Consider the following 19,680-nt stretch of genomic DNA (forward strand, 5'->3'; position numbering starts at 1 on the left):
CCTTATTTTGTAGGAAGTCTTTTCCTTCATATTGGAGCTGAAGGAAACTTTCCCCCCAAAAGAGTGGGTCAGGACATAATCCAGTAGAACAGTTAGAGCTATATTTCACTTTCCCATTCTTAAATAAGAGGATATTATTTGCCTCATTCAAAGGGAATGCCTGGTTGTATTTCTTCCCACCAGTGAAGGCAACAAGAAAAATACTCTTCTATTTGCAGTGCCCTATGAAAGGGGCTACATTTGCCTGTAGTAGATGACATCAGTTCTATTCTGCACTGAAGATCTGATATATTCTGTAAATATTTTTCAAATAAATTATTAAATGAAATATTAAAAAAATCACTTCCAAAAATGTTATTTCTTAAGCCATTCCAATTTGAGATCACTGTGCAATGGAAAAGCATGTCCAGAAGCATTCATGGATTAAACTTCAATATATATCTCAGAAGACAGAGTGATTATTATCAAGCAACAGAGTGAGAGAAAAACAAAAGGTGTATGTTGCAGACTATAACGGTTAGGGGAAAAAAACGTTTTTCACAGAGCTGTCAGAGGAGCCAGGTTTCATCAGGTAGCATCTGAGCTGATAGATCTGTATCTGCAGAATTCCTCTTCCATCTTTGCATGTTAAGAGACTATCAGGAATCAAGTTTCATTCCTACACTTCTGCTGCTGCTGCTTTCTGACTTCTTCGTAGATTTGCTCCTTCCATAAGCCTTGCTTCCTGTGTTCCTCACAAGGCTGTGTTTGTATTAGTATTTTGATTCAGAGCAGTATAGCAATCCTGAAGCAAATCTCTAAAGTATGTGAGGACTTTTTACATGTTTGTTGGGTTTACAGAGATGCCTTTGAGAGGAAGTGAATTGGAAGCCCCCAATTCCGTTATACAGAGAATGGGCTTTGGTCCGTTGTGAAGCTGCAGAGATCCCATCAAAGGCTTATCCTTTAGATAAATTCAAACCACTTGCAGGGAAGGACATTTGGTTCAGGGTTTAGGACTAGTGGTTCCTCTAATTTAGAAAAACTGAGCATTTCTGAAGGCAAAATTGTTTTGGAGACCCTCTAGCTGATCTAACCCTGACACTGAAGAAATGAAGGCGGCTAATGCTATTTCAGACAGTCTCATTTCTATATACTTGCTAACATGCTTTTACACCTTTGCTCTTTCTTCACCAGTCTGCCGCTCCATGTTACATATGTTACATGTGGGTTTGCTCCATATGGTGCCCAAGTTCGATACTACTTTGTTCTCTTTGTTACCCCTAAACCAGTTTTGTCCAGGTCTGAATTTCTTTAACTGACCATTGGTGGGTTGTTTATAGCTGTGGGTGTCCAGTGCCAGCCTGTGCCCCGTCTCGTATCACTCCGTGCCTGTACTGCTCTATGCTGTATCCCATGTCTCCACTTCTGCAGGCCGTTGCTGTCATACTGGGCTTGTAACCCTCCAAAACCCGTCTTAGTTTGAGCTGCACGCGTCTTCTTCTGCGCAGAGTAACTGCTCTCTATCTAAAACTACGATTGTACTGTACAAAGATAAATAAAACAGATCAGCCATAGACAGCTGGTCAATTGGAGAAACTGCTGTCACAGATAAACCGAGTTAAGCAAAACTGCAGGAAGGTCAAGAAAAGTTCAGACAGAGCAGGTCTGACAAGCCTGTCCTGAGGCCTCGCAAGCTCCGTGGAAAGCTTATGGCCTGTTGCTAGCAGTGGCAATGCTGTACTGTAGGGCTACTCACGAATGGCCCTTCTAGGGTGATACTGATGCAGCGCTGCAACCTCTTCCTTTCCTATTTATATCCCCAAGATGACAAATATTTTGGAATGCAGTCTCGGAAAGAAATGCCACAGTATAGAAAAGGATGTGAAATACACTCTTTGGCTATCTATTCCATAGAAAGAAGATCTCACTATCAGTTATATTCAGCTTTTTATGCGAGAACTTCACATTGTTTTTTGAAAACTGGTAAATTGTTTTAATGATGATAACTAATAAATAATAAGCTGACTCAACAACTTTATTGAGAAGAAACTGAGGATAGGTTCATTCAGCAGGTGTCTTTTTGCCCCTTCCATCAGTCTCCAGTAAGTAAAAATGTAAGGCACATAACATACAAATTGTATGTAGCTCTCAGATTTTTGACATTTGCGTGGGCTTGACATTAGGCATAATGATCATTGCAAAGCCTATCTTCCAGTCCCTTATATTTAAGTGTGACTGTTAAAGCTAATCAAAACAGCAAGAAAGTAGGAGCAATTCCTATTTCACACACACACACACACACACACACACACACAAATGTATGCTTCCCAGGCTTTTCTTTTTCCTCCAGAAATATTTTGGTACACATTTTCTGACTCTCCCTCATAAATATATTAGAATTTTATTGTATTAATTGTCATTGTTCCACTTCTGATCAAACAGAGAAATTTGTTATTGCAAAAGGAATCAAATTTTTTAAAGAGAAAACTGCTAGGAGCTCAATTCAGAAATTCAGATGAAAGACAGATGCTTCACAACTCAGAGGGCAAGAATCAGAACAGTAATAGAGTGCAAGAGAAGTTAAGAAAGGGCATATAGGTGAGTTTGACTAATGTGTGGAACTGGCTACTAGTGTCAGAAATAGCAGTAGATGTAGCCATAAACATATTCCAAAAATATTACTAAGCAAAACTTCACAGAGAGCAAAGATTACAGGATACAATTATTACTGATTTATTTCTGAAATTCCTAGAGGGGCAAAAGCACATCAATGTCTCAGAGATGCAGACTCAGGTAAATAGAATTTCAAAATATATTTAGCAATGGAATAATGCAGAGTGCAGAAGATACCGTGAAGAGCTGTACAAAGTACAGAAGGAGACACAAAGGTGAAAATATTTCCTCCAGTTAGACAGATTATGTAAGAGGATTTTTCACACATTCCCCCCACCCCTTCACTACAGCTCTAGGCTGTGGCTAAATCAATGGATCCACTGAATGTGCTGCAGAGCCTTCTTCAGACGTGAAACAAAACGTCTGTGTGTTCAGGACACAGTGTCCAGGCCCCCAAGGTTTCTTTGGCCCCTTTTTCAGAGTTCCCAGGGAGCATCCACCGAGGCCGCTGCACCAGCAGTAAGCTTTAAAAGTGACCGGATGCAAGGCCAGGCAGTGACAGCAACGACAGAACTTTCTGACATTAACAGCTGGTCTTGTATGAGTCTAGTCCTAGCCTTTGGTCACTCCATTTTAGAGACATCAGCACCACAGGCACATGGTGTCATTTATAGGGGCTGTGAAATTCATGAGTCCTGAGGCAAGACCTGTGAAAACACTTTAGGATAGCAGCACCGGGTCTCAGGATAGCTAAGCATGGGATAATTGGCAAAAGGAAGATGATTTCAGCCCCCTGTTCCCTGTGGGTATAGAGGAATTGCTTTGATTTGATTTGATATAGAGGGCTCTTGAGTAAAAAACGCAGAACACTTGACGACACAAAGATGATTCAGAGATTACATTGGTCCTTGATGGATCTTGTCCAAATTGCATCATTGATCTTTAAAAGTCTTTTCATGACTAGAGTGGATGCTAGATGGAACCGTTAGGTAAGGATGGAGCCCTGAAAACTTGGAAAGAGGCCAAATTCTGAAATTAATGGAACATGAGCAGAAGCTAAAGAAGGAACGTGTTCATTTGTTTTTGTTTTATTGCTCAAAGCCTATCTCCCATATAGATAAATCCATCTTCAGTTTCATTTACTACAGGTCCAACATCTTCTTTTGAGCCACAGACTTATGCAGAATACTTGGCAGGGTGCTGTTGAGAAGCAGTTCCTCAGGAAGCCATTGAAGCTGGAAGCTTCTAAATGCAGCTTGTTTTCCTGAAACTCTAGGAACTTTGGTGAATATGCCTGAAAATATTTTGTTAAGTAAAGAACAGGTACTATGCCAAGCCCTACAGTTTTCCAGGGAGAATTCCCAGTAAAATAATTTAGAAGAGAGAATATAACCTGAACTTATTAGCAATGTTGGCATTTTATGCTTACGTTTGTCAGATTTTCCAGGATTATGTTCTTCACACTGCTAACTGCTCAGTATTGTGGTCCTGGTGCAGAAAATCATGCTAATGACCATTTCAACAGAAGCAAAAATACTTTCCTAGATGAAGGCCAAAATGCTCAGCACCTTACAGGATTGCACCCATTTAGCTGCCTCTCAGCCGCTGTCTCCCAAGCTGTCACTGGCAGATGTGAGGTCTCTCTTAGGGAAATACATTCTTCACATGCTATGTGGAAGTCTTACAGGTAAACTATAATGACAAGTCCTATTTAACTCCTATTTAACATATGTACTATTTATGGTCGGACACAATTTGCTATTAAGCTTCCAATTTTTTCATTAAGTCTTTTCATAACTGTTTTATTGGGGAGCTTAGAACATTACATATGTAACACAATTACAAATAACAGATGTTTCTTATTATTTAATGTGAACACATATTGCAATAAATTAAATCACCTCTACTGCTTGTCTAGTATAGAGCGAATAAGAAAGATATTGCTTTGGGGACTGTAACAGAATAATCAGTTTTACAGACATAGTGTATTTCCTCTTTCTTTTTCACTTATCAAATGATATAATTAAAGCTGCAAATGATTTTCTCTTCTAATATGCTATAAAAATCTTCACACACTTAGAACTTGTTCAAAGTTACAATGTGAGCTAAAATTCTTGGTCTCTGGCCAAAGACAAATTTTATTGAAAAGCTTAAAATAAAATCCACTTTCTGAAATCTTTAAGATCAAAATTATTTCTATTCTCCTTTCAAATCAAATCCATATATGGTTTGTTTTCACACAGATGATCCTTAAAGGACTGAATAGTAAATTCTGGAACTCATTATGGAAATAATCATTATTGAGGAGTCTACCCAGAGTCAAGTGTTAAAAATGATTGGATATTAATAGCAATGGATAATTTGGAATTGGTTAATGCTCTTACTGAGAAACGAACTCTTTGTAGAGGCAGTGGTGGCATGTTGTGAGAGGAAAGAAACAGTCATCACCTAGGGAAAATACAGATAATGTAGTTCTACAAGTTGTTTGACATCAAGGAGGCAGACTTGTGGCTCTGTATCAAGACAACTGGGGTAGGGAACAGTATTTTTATCTTCCCCTTGAGTGCTTCTTAAATATGGCTTGGAGCCTGATTAGTTACGCTGGACCTGGAAGTTAAGAATTTTGCCTTAAAGATTTGTGGTGGTTTAATCTCATGTGCTATATTAGAGATTTATTAAGGTTTTAAGCACATGCTGTAAGTCTTTAAAGCAGCTTAGTGAGGTTTTTGAGCCTTTCCTTTAACAACTAGGAAAATAAAATAAGAAAACATTATGAATGTAATGTTGATTGTCCTTGCCCCAAAAGCTTATGAACATCCATAGATGTTTAGTCACTACAATGCAGTCTTTGACACTAGTTAATTATTTTGGTCCAGTAAAAAACCAGCAGTATTTATGTTTTTATTCTAAGATCTTCAAAGCATTTTACTACCGACAACCTTCCCTTCTTCCAAATCCTCATCTTCCAAGAAAATAGTGATTTGTCTATTACCTTACAAAACCAATTTTTTGTAACACAGACTAGGGTTCACAGACCTCACAGGCTGTAGGAACGAAATGCGTTATTTCAGTGTTTTACATAGAAGTGGAAAGGTGTTTTCTCAGTTTTCAAGTTCAGCTACTAAGACGGTTCGTGGCTGTAAATACCATTACATGGATCTCAGTCCTTATCTTCTCTTCCAAACCCTCTTACCGCCTCACTGCTGCTTTCACCAAAGCTACTTACAGTAGGGAGTTACTTTGGGAACTTCTCTCTCCTTTTACTGCACAACCAAGAACCACTATCAATTTTCTCATTTGTGTTATCGTAGCAGCACCGAGTCTCCCTTCTCTCTAACTTCCAAAACATATACCCAGCCCAACTTTGTTTCATACAAAAGGCTGCCCTGCATTCGTCATCTTTATTGGTTATTTGATCACATAGCTTGTCTTTCTGAATCCCTGCATTGCTTTCCTCTTTGAAGTAATACCAGGCTTCTTGTCACTATGTTCAAAAGTCTGTGTAATTCTAATTCTGTAAATCACTTCTGTATCTCCTTGTCTTCTGCCTTCTGTTCACTATGAACAGTCCTTATTCTCCATATAAGTCCCTCTAAGAGGGACTCATCCATATCAGTGATGCATCTCTAGAGTCAAGCTGACTGTAATTTGAATTGTATATTGATAATTTAGTGGCATTCTTCATTCACTGACATCTGTGTGCTTGTTTGCCCTTAGATTGTTATCTCTTCAGAGCTATGACTTCTTAATTGTTTTTAAAATAGTGGCCATTGCCACTATTTTAATAAATAAGCACGAACTAGAGATTTGAGCATAGGACTGTATTATTGACCTTTTTAGGTGTTTTGTTTTTCAGCGCACAGAGGCAGCCTGAGTGCCTAAATTTAGATAGAATAGCCTTTTGGCCTATAAATGCTGAAATTAGAGATGTAGTTCAGGATATCAAAAAGTTATGATGATTACAGCCCTCTTAATGAACCATTCTGCCTTACCTGCGCCAGCATTTGCTGTGCAGCTGATTGAAGCCTTTTTAGTATTAATCTACAATGTGAAGTCTTTTGTGTCTTCGTCAGTTTGTAGAGAGGAAAGGCAGAGTATGTTCTATACTGTCCTTTTCCGAGTTCTACAAAAAGTGGCCAAGAAATGACTGATCTCTTTATCTGACTGTTTTGGGGATAACTGAGTGTGGTTTGGGGGTACGGTTCCTCTGTCAAGTATGCATGGGCAAGAGGGTCCCAGAAGTGCAGTAGTACTTAATAATACATTGAATAACATATTGATTAGTTTAATAAGACTTTCTAAAATTGCCTCATTAATATTAATTGTTCTTAATTGATCTTGTTCTCATTTTTTCTTTTTCTGTTTTCTCTTATGAAGCAATCTAAGGGATATTTTTCTGCAGGATAAATTAAGCGGAAGTCCACTTTAGGACTTAGATAATCCTCAATCTGTCACAGCAGGCAGACTTCTGTTTATATCTGAAGATATTTTACTGCAGATTAACAAAAGCTTCATATGACCAGAACACGCTATTTATGATACAATATAACATTGAATCAGTATTGAAGGAAAACATTCATTTTCTGGTATCACCCACTGATTTCCCAGGAATTCTGTCAGAGGGTTATTTTGGGTAAGCATGAGATCGATCCTCTTTAAAATGCATTTCTCATCATTACTCTATAGGACCAGAGGTAAATGGCTCAGAGACCAGCTAGCCTTTCATCTCAAGGGTTCACATGGGAGTCCAAGATGACATTCAGTAAAGAATACAATTTCATACATGATTGCCTACATCATTTGGAAAGAGCTAATGCAAGCATAAAAACTGATATCTTCTTTTCATTCCATTCCTTTCTAAATTATTATTATCATTACTATCCTTCATTTTTTAAAATAGTTTTCTTGCCACATATTGGCACTTTGTTTATGGTAATAATCTATATATGTTGGCTTGGGTTTTGTTAAACTGTAATTCCTTTAATGTTTCACTGGCTGTTTGCAAACAGATGAAAGTTCTATCTTTTAGAAGTAACATTTAGTTTCATGTATAATGGCCAGATTTCACAGTTAGGTCTACACATTGCCTTGTGCATTAATAATTATGTGTGAAAATTTCCTTCAACAAAATCTGAAAAAATATAATTGATCTTGTAGGTAAGAAAATTTGATTGCACATTAGTGTATATTTAATAGTTTATTGCATTAAGATTCTTGTATAAATAAGTGAAGTTCTATTACCTGCCATCACTTTGCAGACATAAGAGGAGAATGTAATGATTATTCTGGATTAGATCTACCATATATCTTGCCCCATATCCTATCTTTGACAAATGCCCATAGCACAGACCTAGCTAAGAGCAAAAGATCAGGTCAAGCATACAGCAATACTTCCCTGGTAAAACTTCTCAGCTTCCAGAAACCTGCAGCTAGAGATTTCCTGTAATGAAGTGTTACCACTTGGCCCTTGGTCATTTTTCTGATTTTTGAATCTATATAAACCTTTGGGCTCTGCAGCTTCCATACTGAGTAGAAAGAATACTAGGTTTTTGGTAAGTTTTCAGCCCAGCCAATGATGCTTTCATTGAGTGCTCTGTATTCTTTATAAAAGGGACAACAAATACTGCTGCTGTAGTCAACTTTTTCTGTGTCACTTAGGGCATCCTGTGGTAAAGCATTATGCAGTTGAGATAGCCATTTATGTCGGAAGGTGTTTGCTTGATTGCTCTTCCTCTTATGCAGGCACTGAATTACTTCTCCCCACTACTGGCTTTCAGCAGCATCAAACCCTTCTCTTTTTTTCTGTATAACAGAAGTTATGTTAAAAACATTATCTGGTCATATAAATAAGAGGATTTCACTGTATGTGAGACCGAATACCCAATATTCAGTCTGACAAGACTTCGGTATCAGATTCTAGTTACAACTCTATGAATACTCCAGAATTGCAGTAGATATAATCCTCACTGTTCCCTCAATTGCTTTCTCAGCCTACCACTTTCACCCCTCCTTTACCTCAGTTTATCTCAGCCTGTTGGCAGATGCTGGGACTTGTGAAAATACATACCCACCATCTCCCTCTGCCTACTCCTTTTCCATATGCATGAAAAAAATATTGAAGTTTTCATATAAAATCACTCGCACATCGGAGGAGATGGTTATGCTTTCCTATATAAATGAATTTCTAACACTTTGCTTTTAAACACATGTTTTAAAGCAAATAATATTATAATATTATAGAAAATAATATTATTTTCTAGTTTGCCAAGATAAAATTAAATGATGTTTTCTCCAACTTCTAGCACAGAGCAAAACTGAATTTCTTTTAAACTAGAAGAATCAAACCAAGCAGGTTACTTCTGAACATCACACATGGAAAACTGGGTCCAATTCAGAGAACAGTAAAGCTCCTACTGATTGCACTGGAGCACTTCTGACACAGGAATTCACCTAAATAAAATGCCTGTAAAGATCATATGGCTGCATAGGTGTATACATCGGGTGAAATGAGACTCTCACAGTATACTTTTTGTTAGCATCACTATGCTTTGGGTTATAATCCAGTATGAAATAGAAACATGCAATGAACATTAGGTTTTAAGTCATCAGAATGAATATTGAGTCTAAAGTCTAAAATCAGTGTGTTTAAAATGGCCAGTTTATGCCGTTCCATTCTCATATCACTTTTAGCCTTCAGCTAAGATACCTCTTCATCCTATTTTTTTCCTACTTTGGATATATTCCTTGGTGCAGTCATATTCTCTAATTTCATTAATGCTCAGTAAGTTTGTACTTAGTCTCATTCTGCGAAATAGGCTCTTCCTTCTCTAATAATCCTTATAATTACCTGACTATGGTGTTGGACTTTTTTCTTGGAAGTTTTGGATCTTTCTTGGTTCTTCCTGAAGGAATCTAGTGTTTTTCTAGTAAATCTAGAAAATCTAGTAAAACATACAGTGCATGTAACTTGTTCAAGGAAAGCAACCTCCACCTTTGATCTCACAAGCACACTAATTCTTGGACATCTATTCCTATCATCAGTTGTTACATCTTGTCTAAAAGGAGATAAACAAACATGTATTTTTCTGTTTTACTGCCATAAAGTCTTCCTAGCTCTTATTCAGAACTTCTATTCACAGACAAATCCCATTCTTTAATGAAGAAACTCCTTTATGTCCAGCAGAAGACCTATGCACCATTTAAGATCAATTTGCATTACAGTCTGTGAGCTGAAGTGGACTGTAAATCCTTGATACATATTGTGCTAATCTTTTATATAGAATAAACTTCACCCTGATAGAAAAGAAGTATTTTATAGCTGTTGTAAATTAGTTAGCAGGAATGTAGGTTGAGAGCTTTTTGCAAAGAGCAAAAGCATTATGCAGTGTAAGAAGCACTTCTTGAAGATTCTTATTGAGTTATAATCTAGCTTTGGGTTATTTCCCAGTTCTTACTTAGGAACACACAACTACCTATAAGAAATTACACTGTTTAGGTCCTGGCTTTTCTATCAAAAACAGACTTTTTATTCTCCATTCAGTTCTTTGTTTGAGAAAGTGATGGTCATTGCTTAAGTATATAAGATTTAAAGTACAGTGGGACTGAGGCTTGGAATGGTTTCCTTTGACCAGACATATACCTGCTTTCTTTTCATCTCTTCATTCCTGTTCTGATAGGAATGAACTCTGATTCCAATTCCTATCAGAATAGGAAAGAAAAAATGAATTAGGAAAGGAAGGATACTTCATTTTCTGATTTCTAAGTTACTGTTATAGAGTATCTTGACATAACTCAACTGAGCAAATGGAGCAGAAAGAGGAAAAGAAGGCAACCACAATCCAAATCAGCAAGATATTTTTCTGGATCAGTACAAGCCTACAAAACTTTAAGCTTAAGATCCAAAAGCATGATTTAGAAGGCTGTGTAGAAGACATGCTCTATGAATCATATGGAAAATATTACTTTAAATGATTAGAATAATTTCTAATGCTATTTTTATATAGTTATGTATAAAATCATATCTTAGACTTTTCATTTTTATTAGTAAGTTTTACTTCTCAGATTTTCAGAGATTCAACTTCTTTCTGAAAGAGGCTCCTAACATTACTTTCCTAACATCAGTTGGCATATTCACTAGAGTGATTTGGAATATATGAATTTGGTATGCAAGTTATGGCTAAGTGGTGTAGTCATTAAAGCAAACGTTAATAAAAGGGCTTATCTCACATTTCCAAACTTACATAGTTGCCAGCAGGGAAACAGCGTCTGTCAAGTTATTAATAATGAGATAGTGATTTTTTTTTATTAGTTGTTCAAATTGTTAGTTGGTTTAGATTTTTGTGTTTGGCAATCTTTATATCGCAATAACAGTTGTTTCAAGTTCTTTCGTTGAAGCAGCTGATACCCCAACATGAAAGTTGATATTTGATAGCAGTCAGGAATGCAGCATGGCAAGGAAAGTCTTAAAGGCAGCCTTGCCTTCCTTTCCACCCCTGAAACGTTCACATAGAATGAATGTCCTGCTCCCAGACAGCTTTCAACTCTGTTGGAACAAACACTGGATTATTTGGGCCAGTCAGCACTAAACCTTCAGTTCCATAGTAACAAAGACGATAATAATAAAGTCATAGTTGGACAGCGCATAGATTCACATTTTCTGTCATGACATTTTGTTTGCATAGGACCATTCTTTGTTATTTGAAAAATCTCCCACTGAGAAACATCTTATTCCAGCGGTGCTCCAGGGGACTTCTGTGGGGTTTCTGACTTAACATTAAGTGCTACAGTGTGTGAAGGTATTGGGAGCTGGTGGATGCATAACTACAGCTGCAGAATTAATACCAAACTGATGCTAGCAACCTTTACAGTAATTCTATATGACTCTGTAGTTCAGGGATATTCATGTCCCTTTTAATCATTGTTATTACATCTCTTACCATACAGTGCAAGAACCCAGTTCACACTGCTAGTGCTCGACAAAAAAAAAGTTTTTATTTATTCCCCTATTGAGTAACTATGCTAATACACATATCTGCATACGCACAAGATTATTTTGGTGTTAATATGAGTGTTATGAGTTATGATTTGTACTTTTTTAGGCTGGTCTTGCCAGTTTTCAATTTTAGATATCTAGCTGCAGCATAGAAATATTGCCATGTGACTATTTGGGCACTGACAAGTAACAAATTAAAAGTTGTCACAGTCCAACATTTCACAACCAGACATTACTCTGCACTGTGTTCAGTGATTTTTGCTGACAGTTTGTTAAGCCTAAGGTCTATGCAAAAATAACAAGTAAAATCTATTTGTAAATAATGCTTAGATTATAGCTTAATTCTGTCAGAAACTTTGCTGGTCAAAGACCCCTACTACATGTAACATCTGTTAATTTCCAGTTAGAAATTCAATAAATTTAATTACAGATTAGTCCCAATTAAATCCCATATCAATGAGTGTAAATATTAAACTATTTTATTTACTTTTTAAAAATGCTTCCTCTAAAACCGCGTATTTTTAATGCACGACTTTCAGAAATGCAGACTTGGGTCGTGGCTCGTTTTCACTGAGCCACTGCCTCGGGCAGCAGGATGGACTGCACCGGGCAGCAAGGGCAGGCCTGAGTGAGAGGCTGACCAGGAAGTTTATGCAGGAAGTTTCCAGTGCAATACAGAAATAAATTAGATGAAAGCACTTCTTAATACTTTAATGTACACAATTATAGGGATGTACTCTGTCCATGTGATAAAATTAGTGATTTAAAGTTATTTTAAAGGTAAAATATTTCAATGATGTACGCGCACATTCTGAATTGCTGAAGTCATGGTTTGCTGAAGTTGGTACTGGAATTTGAAGTGCTTTAAGTGAGGCTGGAATGATACCCTAACTTTTCTTTTCTTTCTTTAATCTTTTAAAATGTCACTGAAGTGCAACAATTGACTTCTGCAGAAAATAAATTGTTTATATCAATATGAGAATACAGATCTCCAAAATATTAGTAATCCGTTTCTATCTGTTCAATTACTTGACCAAATTCCACAAGCACTTAAACTTTGCACATACTCTGGTTGCTGTCATGTATTTATTCATGTGCATAACATGGAGCACGTATGTTAGTGTTTAGTCACACTGGCCTCTAGGAATTTGCATGTCCAAAACAAATTACACATGAGGAAAGTGTGTGGTGAGTTTTTAACAAAGACAAGCTTTCATCCTGGTTATAAATAAACAGTGTCTAGGATCAACTTTTGTAACTGCCTTTGTCCATAAGTTTCCAAAACTTAAGTATTAAGGCTGCTTCCACAACAGGAGGAGAAAGTTGTTCTGGTTATTAGAATTAAAATTGTGCTTTCATGTTGATGCACTAAAATATTTTATACAGTACTAAGAAGATTTTTCCCTCCTTAATATTGTCTATTTAATATTTCTTCTCTGTATACTACTTATTCTTTAAAATATGAGGTCAGGAAGCTGTCAGAGGGAACAATCTTGGCTATCAGATGGTTATGAACAGAAACCAGAACCTTTTGCTGAGATAAAACATTAATTTCCATTACAAAGAGTTTATTTCATAGCTCATGAAAGAATTTTGGAAAAATCCTCTCAGACTATATTAATCTGTAAGATGACTGAAAAGAAAGAAAAAGGGATGAAATAAGTATTTGAGAATATTGTAGTGGAAGTCTTATGGTTAGATAATCCGAGATCTTGGGTTTGTGTAAACAACACACTTTCCAACAGGAAAGAGGAGAGAAACACATGAAACAATATAAACAGAGATGTTGTCACCTCAGCTGGAGACCTCTACATTTTTCAGGTGAACAGCTTTCTTGAAATCCTGTAAAAGTTCAATTTCTTTTGCACTATTCATAGTGTTTGTAAATAATTCTTACAAAATCTGAGCAACCTTACAGCTGTCTTACTCCAGATGACAAAGTATCCCTCCTTGTAGGCTCTCCAAGTTTTATTTCACTTTCTACTCCATTTTCAACCATTTTGAATTTCTTTCCATAGGAATTCTTTGCATAAGCTTTTCTTGTGAAGAAAATTATTGTAAAAACTAGCAATAGTTACTAGGGAAACTTTTAGTTTCCCTGGCCCATTTTGGCCTTTTAATTTGCTTAGAAACAAAATCCTACCTGTACAACTACATAGTCTGAATTTTCTTAAGCAGACAAACTAAGAAGCGAACAAACAGAAGTCACTTCTTAGTATGGTAGTGCCCAGGGGAAAGGAAGGGAGAAGACAAGGTGAAGGTGAGCAAGGCGCCTGTCTGGAGAGGGCATTGGTAATAGGAGAGGGAGTGGGCACTAACCTTAGGGCAGCAATGAGAGCAGGGCTTGTGCAACTGTGAGGGAAAGTCCGAACCACTTGAAAGGCCAAGTACTTTGCAATGCGGTATTACTTTCTCATCTAACCTGTTAAATGCACAGTCCACAAATTTGTGCAAGAATGCCTTGTTCAGCGTAACGCCTGGCACTGCAGCAGTACTCCCCCCCCCCCCGACACACACACACACTTTCTGCCCGTCTGCAGAAAAACTCCTTCTTCCTCTGCCTTTAAGATTTTTGCCTATTCGCATGTATGTGTACAATACACATTTGCGGCATGCTCAGGTTTTCTTCCAGCAGGATGCGTGTCAGTGCGAGTGGATAAATGCTCTTGTAAATATTTGTCTAATATGACTGTCTCCGTGATAAGCAAACACTCTCTTGCCTCCCCGGGCTCGTTCCGTCGGTATTAAAAGCATTTTGCGTGTGGGGAAATGCAGGCAGCCCTGAGCTGCCCGTCTCAGGAGGGCTGTGCGGGGAACTGGATCTCTGTCCTTGGTCCTAAACCCTGGCGCCGGCTCAGCAGCGACTGGGAAAATGCACAGCGCTGGGGAGCCCCGAAGCCCAGGCACAGCCATGATGTGGCTGCCTAGGTGGAAACGGGCACGGACGCGCTGACATTCTGCCCACAAAACGCGGCGTATGCTAACTCCGGGCACTGTAGCAAACAACAACGCAGCGAGAAAAGCCTTCATTAATATGGCATCAAATTCCATGAAACACCCGGCGCGTACCACCATCATCTACAGCCGCTGCTTACCCTCCCTGTCCGTCTCAGAGCAACAACAATGTAGGAGAAATAAAACACTGAAAGATCGCAGCTGCTAGGAGGTAGATGAATGTAACGCCGCTATCCAAACCTTCGGCATTCTCACTACAGCTCCGTGAATTTGCAAACAGCATCTTCACCCCCCAGCCCTCCCTCTCCCCCCCCCAACAAACAGAATCAGAAAGCACATCTTACCACTGGATGAGAGAGAGCAGCGCAAGTGCCCACACCATCATTTTGAGAGAAAATGCAGGATTCAAGAGTGCAGTGCTCCCCAGGCTTGTTGGATTTGGAGGAATCATCTCTGTTTTTCTCCCCCCCTCTTTTTTCCCCTTTCCTCTTGGTTGCAGATGGATCCGTCCCCTTCTTTAATTTTTTTTTGGTAGTGGTTCTCCCCCCCTCCCTACCAGGTCCCGTCAGTGGGATGATACATTGCGCCCAGCTGCGGGAATTAATATGCAGGGGGGCAGAAATTAGATCTGCACAAGCCCTTTGCAGATATAATCAAAAAATGTCAGCTCAGGCAGCAGGCAGCAGCTTCCAAATCTAGAGGAATAATATAACTGGGAGGAAAAAAAAAACCCACATACACACACTCACAGAATAAAATCATTTAAGGGAAGGAGAAACATATACACATGCACACATTTACAGGACCACTCACACACATGCAACAAAAGCTGATGCACCAGGAGAATGAGTAAATGAGAGGAGAAAGGAAAGAAAGAATAAAGCAATGGAGCTTCTGCCTGAATGCAGATTAACTCTGAGGTCAAAGTGGAAGTGATGCACTCTGCTGCAGCACAGATTAACACATGCGTGGTGTCAGCCGGGGTGCTTTTTAACCTTTGATTACACATATGCAAGCAGCCTGGATTTTCATTTTGGAAGCAAGAAGGAATTGGCAGGCATAAAAAGGGAGATTGGAAGGAAAAGCTTGCCCTATGCTGCTGAGCATCCTCATTTTTCTAAATAGCCTGGAAATCGTGATTGCAAAGGGGAAGAAAAAAAAGGATGGGTCGGGGGAGTGGAAAAGGGAGGGATGGTTGTTGCTAAGTAACTCAGGAAACGGGGAAAGCAGCATTGGTGGAGTCAGTATGAATGAGGTGATTTTAGTGTGTGATAGGATTAGAGAGAATATACAAGGTTTTCATCTCCCCTCCCCCTAACAAAATCAGGCTAGACAAATACAGGAAATGCCTCCTGGAGAGAAAGGAAACAATAGGTGGTTATAAAAGCTGGACCCTGCCGAATTTTGGAACCAGCATCCCACATTCCGTTGTCCACTTTCGGCTGCTCTCAGGGAAGTAACGAGTCAGGGAGCCCTAGGACTTCCAAGAGGGAGAGTGCCTCAGGCAGGCAAGAGCTGGCGCTTGGACCATGCCCACACTAACAAAATTTTGACCTCCAAATTTTCCTGCTTAAGTACAAAGCCGATATAGCCATCCTCAAGCCTCCCCAGGCTTGCTTACAAACCAGACGATTAAAGTGCAAACGTAATCATCAGGAGCTGGGCCTGGTGACCACATACCGCATACCGTGTTAGTTTGAAGCCCATCCCTCTATTCAATTTAAGGAAGAAAAAAAAAAAGATTTCTTTTAAATAAGGAGAGCAAGAGAAATGCTACCAGTGAAACAAAAGCATCAGGATATCAGTCTGGACTTAGTCTAGCCTTAATTGAATATAATACCTAGATCCTGCTCCAACCTGCTAATAGTCAAGCCAGTCTAGCAATGCCTAAGGTCCAAATCCACAACAAAATTTTTACATTAAAAGTAGTAATTTACAGTATTTGTTGCCCCAGAGCCTCAAATCCCACAGATTCAGCTTTCAGTATCAAGCTAATTTTTTTTTCATTTCCAAACACCACAACAGTAAGAGATAAGTCAATATAGTTAGTTAAATGAAATACATCTTGGTCCTTGGCTTGTCCTTCTGCTGTAATTCAAACCCAGATTTAATAATGATATTGTATGTTTATCAGTGTTTCCAAGAAAAGTAACAAGTTATGAGCATAATTATTAAAATTTCCAGTCAAGGGCCCTATTCTTGTATTTCACTTCAGTAGCCTGTGAAATACAGCCATTTCTGAGATAAAAGCCTATAAAGTGCTCCAAATTTTCTCCCACTATCTCTAAATACATATACAAATACATATGTACCCATATTCGAATATCAACATTTGCTCATGGTTCCTTTCATTGCTGGTGCACGTGACACCTTTGTGATTTTACTGCTGTAATCTCCCTCGTCTGCTATCAAAATATCCCGTTGAGGGATAATGCAATATATGTTTTGATCAGAGAATCAAAATTGTTTATAGTTGGCCTAAGCATCGGAACTGTGCAAATACTTTCCCTATGTTAGCTACAGCAACTGCGGCCGCTGGGGCACCTGGAATTGACCCCTGGAAGCCGCCTCCGGCCGTGGGGAAGGGCGGCCTGGGCCTCTGATGCAGTGCGGATGAATCAGTCCCACGTATTACCGTGGGCACTGCGAGCTGAAATGGGGTATCTGCGCAACAGATGGCTTAGAGGTTTAGCAGGGGGAAAAAAATCTTACTGAAAATAGTTACACACAGAAATGAGTGTTCCCAAAACATGTATTGCATGTTTTTGCAATACAGACCGGAATAATATTCGCAACAGTGCCTACAGCTTTGGCAGGCAACTTGTCTAGGGCCATCAGAAGTTACAGAGAGGTTCCCAACTCCCATTGATTTCTCTAGGTGCCTGTGTCTTTAAGCCCAAAGAAAATCTTGCTCTTCCTTACTGCTAAAATCACTCTTTTCCTGTGTAGCAAATACTGCATCATACGTTAACAAAGACAAAAGGGTAGGCAAGAAAAAACAAATGCAAAAGTTTAAAGAACTATAAAAGTTATGTTAATTAAAAAATAAATATGTCAATGCCAGTGTATCGCCAGGTTATTCAGAAACAGATTATATGTATATATTTTTTTCTTCCTCATGTTCCCTATCCTGAAGTGCTTAGTGTTTCAGCTCGTAATTGCGTGAGTTGTTTTAGACAAAGATTGAAAATAAAATGGCTAAACGTTCTTGAAATGAATCTCACTATCTTTCAGGTGATGTAAAATTTGGGTAAGAGGTGACTTTGGTTTTTATAGGCTGTGTTAAAGATGTTTTTAAGGCAGAAAATACTTCTTCCAGTTCTAGGTTGATCAGTTGTCTAGTAATGATTTAGGAGACGTGTATCATGATCTTAGAGACATGTTTTCATTCAGAAGTAGGATAGCCTAGTAATAGAAAAAAGCCCTTTAAACTGTACAAACTGTAAACAATAGCTTGTTTAAAACTATATATAAATATGTAGTAGTAGTAATAACACTGATAGCATTTTGGTTTCCTCCCAAAATTCCCATTGCCTATTCTAGTGCTGGGGAAATATATGAATCATGAATTCCTAAGGAAAATGGCGTCCAGTATAAAGCATTTCTTAGGCGATATTCTAAGTTTTGAGACAATCTCTCACTTTTTTCTAGGTCTATCTTCTAATTCATTTTCTAGCTATTGATAGATATATAAATGTATATCAAAACATGAAAACAACTAAAAATTAAATTAATCTTACAGAATAGATTACCGCATAGAAGAAAGGTATCTTATGTTTGAGCAGGCTGTCGTACTGCATATATGTGTGTGTGGTTGTGTGTGTTTTCCTGCTATCTTATTAGTGTATTAGATGACGGCGAGAGGTCTGTACTGAAGGGGGGCTGCTGCGAGTCAAGGGCTGCAAGGTGAAGTCCGCAAGCAGAAGACTTGCTGAAAGGTCTGCTTCTCTTAGATCACGTGCCCAAAACATCCGCAGATATTTGTGGAGGAGCAGTGCGGAGGTGGACTGAGAAGAAAGGCTCTTCAGTGGCAGACTAAGATCCTAGTTTAGAGATAATTATTCACTTCTTAAGGGAGAGGAAATTTAGGTTTTTGAAAGAGTACTTATAATCAAGTTTAACTGAATAGCACTGCAAGTGTGAGGATTTGTACATTCGTATCGCTGTTAAGCAGATGAATTCTAGACCACAGTGCATCATGGATCCAAATACAGATTTATCTGCCTCAGTAAATGTAAATCTAGTTACTTATTGTGATATAACTAAAAACAGTATGTTAAAACAAAACCTCACTACTGTGTTCTGTTGTTTAATATTGGATGGAGTTAGACAGATTTCATATCATTATGTAGAACATGGATATTCTAGATTATTAACATAGGATTCCAGATGGATTTTATTTTTTAATTGAAAACGTATAACTTAAGCATTGTCTCAGTACTATTGATTACAATTACGATGATTCACTTGAGCTGTCAGAATAAAAAAAAATGAAAGAATGTGTAAATAATAATTCTTTTAAGAAAGCCATCAAGTTTAGGCTGATTTTTCAGACGATTCAGCCTACCGCATTACTGGAATTACAACGTCTTGTGCTGCTTGGGAAATTATATTTTTCCTCTTAGAATTATTTTAGACACTGGCAAGTGGGAATTCTTTTCTAAAATAAGGGAAATGTGCTATTTTAGTTTCTTATGTAAATTGAACATTTTTCAGAGGGATTTTTATTTTGGCTGTTTCATATGATTTCTTTTTCAAGCAATCACTTTCTGAGTACCTGATTTACACGAAAAAATGCTGTTAGCCTGAGTGCAACCAAAACGCAATCCCCAAAACTATGTTTGTTTAAATGCTTTGATCTTGTTTTAAAACACTAAAGAAAATATGCTCTTGGCTAAGAGCTCTCTCACAGTACTTTGATTTACAAGCTCCTGTCAGCAACAGCTTTAACAACAGCTTTTTTTTTTACCATAAACAGCTAGTATTCCCTTACAACAAAACTCTTTCAGCAAACCGCTTTCCCTGCTCTCTCGCACTGACCCCGAGAAAGCTTCCTCCTCGTCCCGTAGCACCACCGGCTCGGTTATGAAATGGAGGACGGGGTCGTGCAGTATTTCTTCAGTTGTTCAATTCTATCA

This window comes from Rhea pennata, chromosome 14 (assembly GCF_028389875.1).
Source record: "Rhea pennata isolate bPtePen1 chromosome 14, bPtePen1.pri, whole genome shotgun sequence".
Classification (NCBI taxonomy): domain Eukaryota; kingdom Metazoa; phylum Chordata; class Aves; order Rheiformes; family Rheidae; genus Rhea; species Rhea pennata.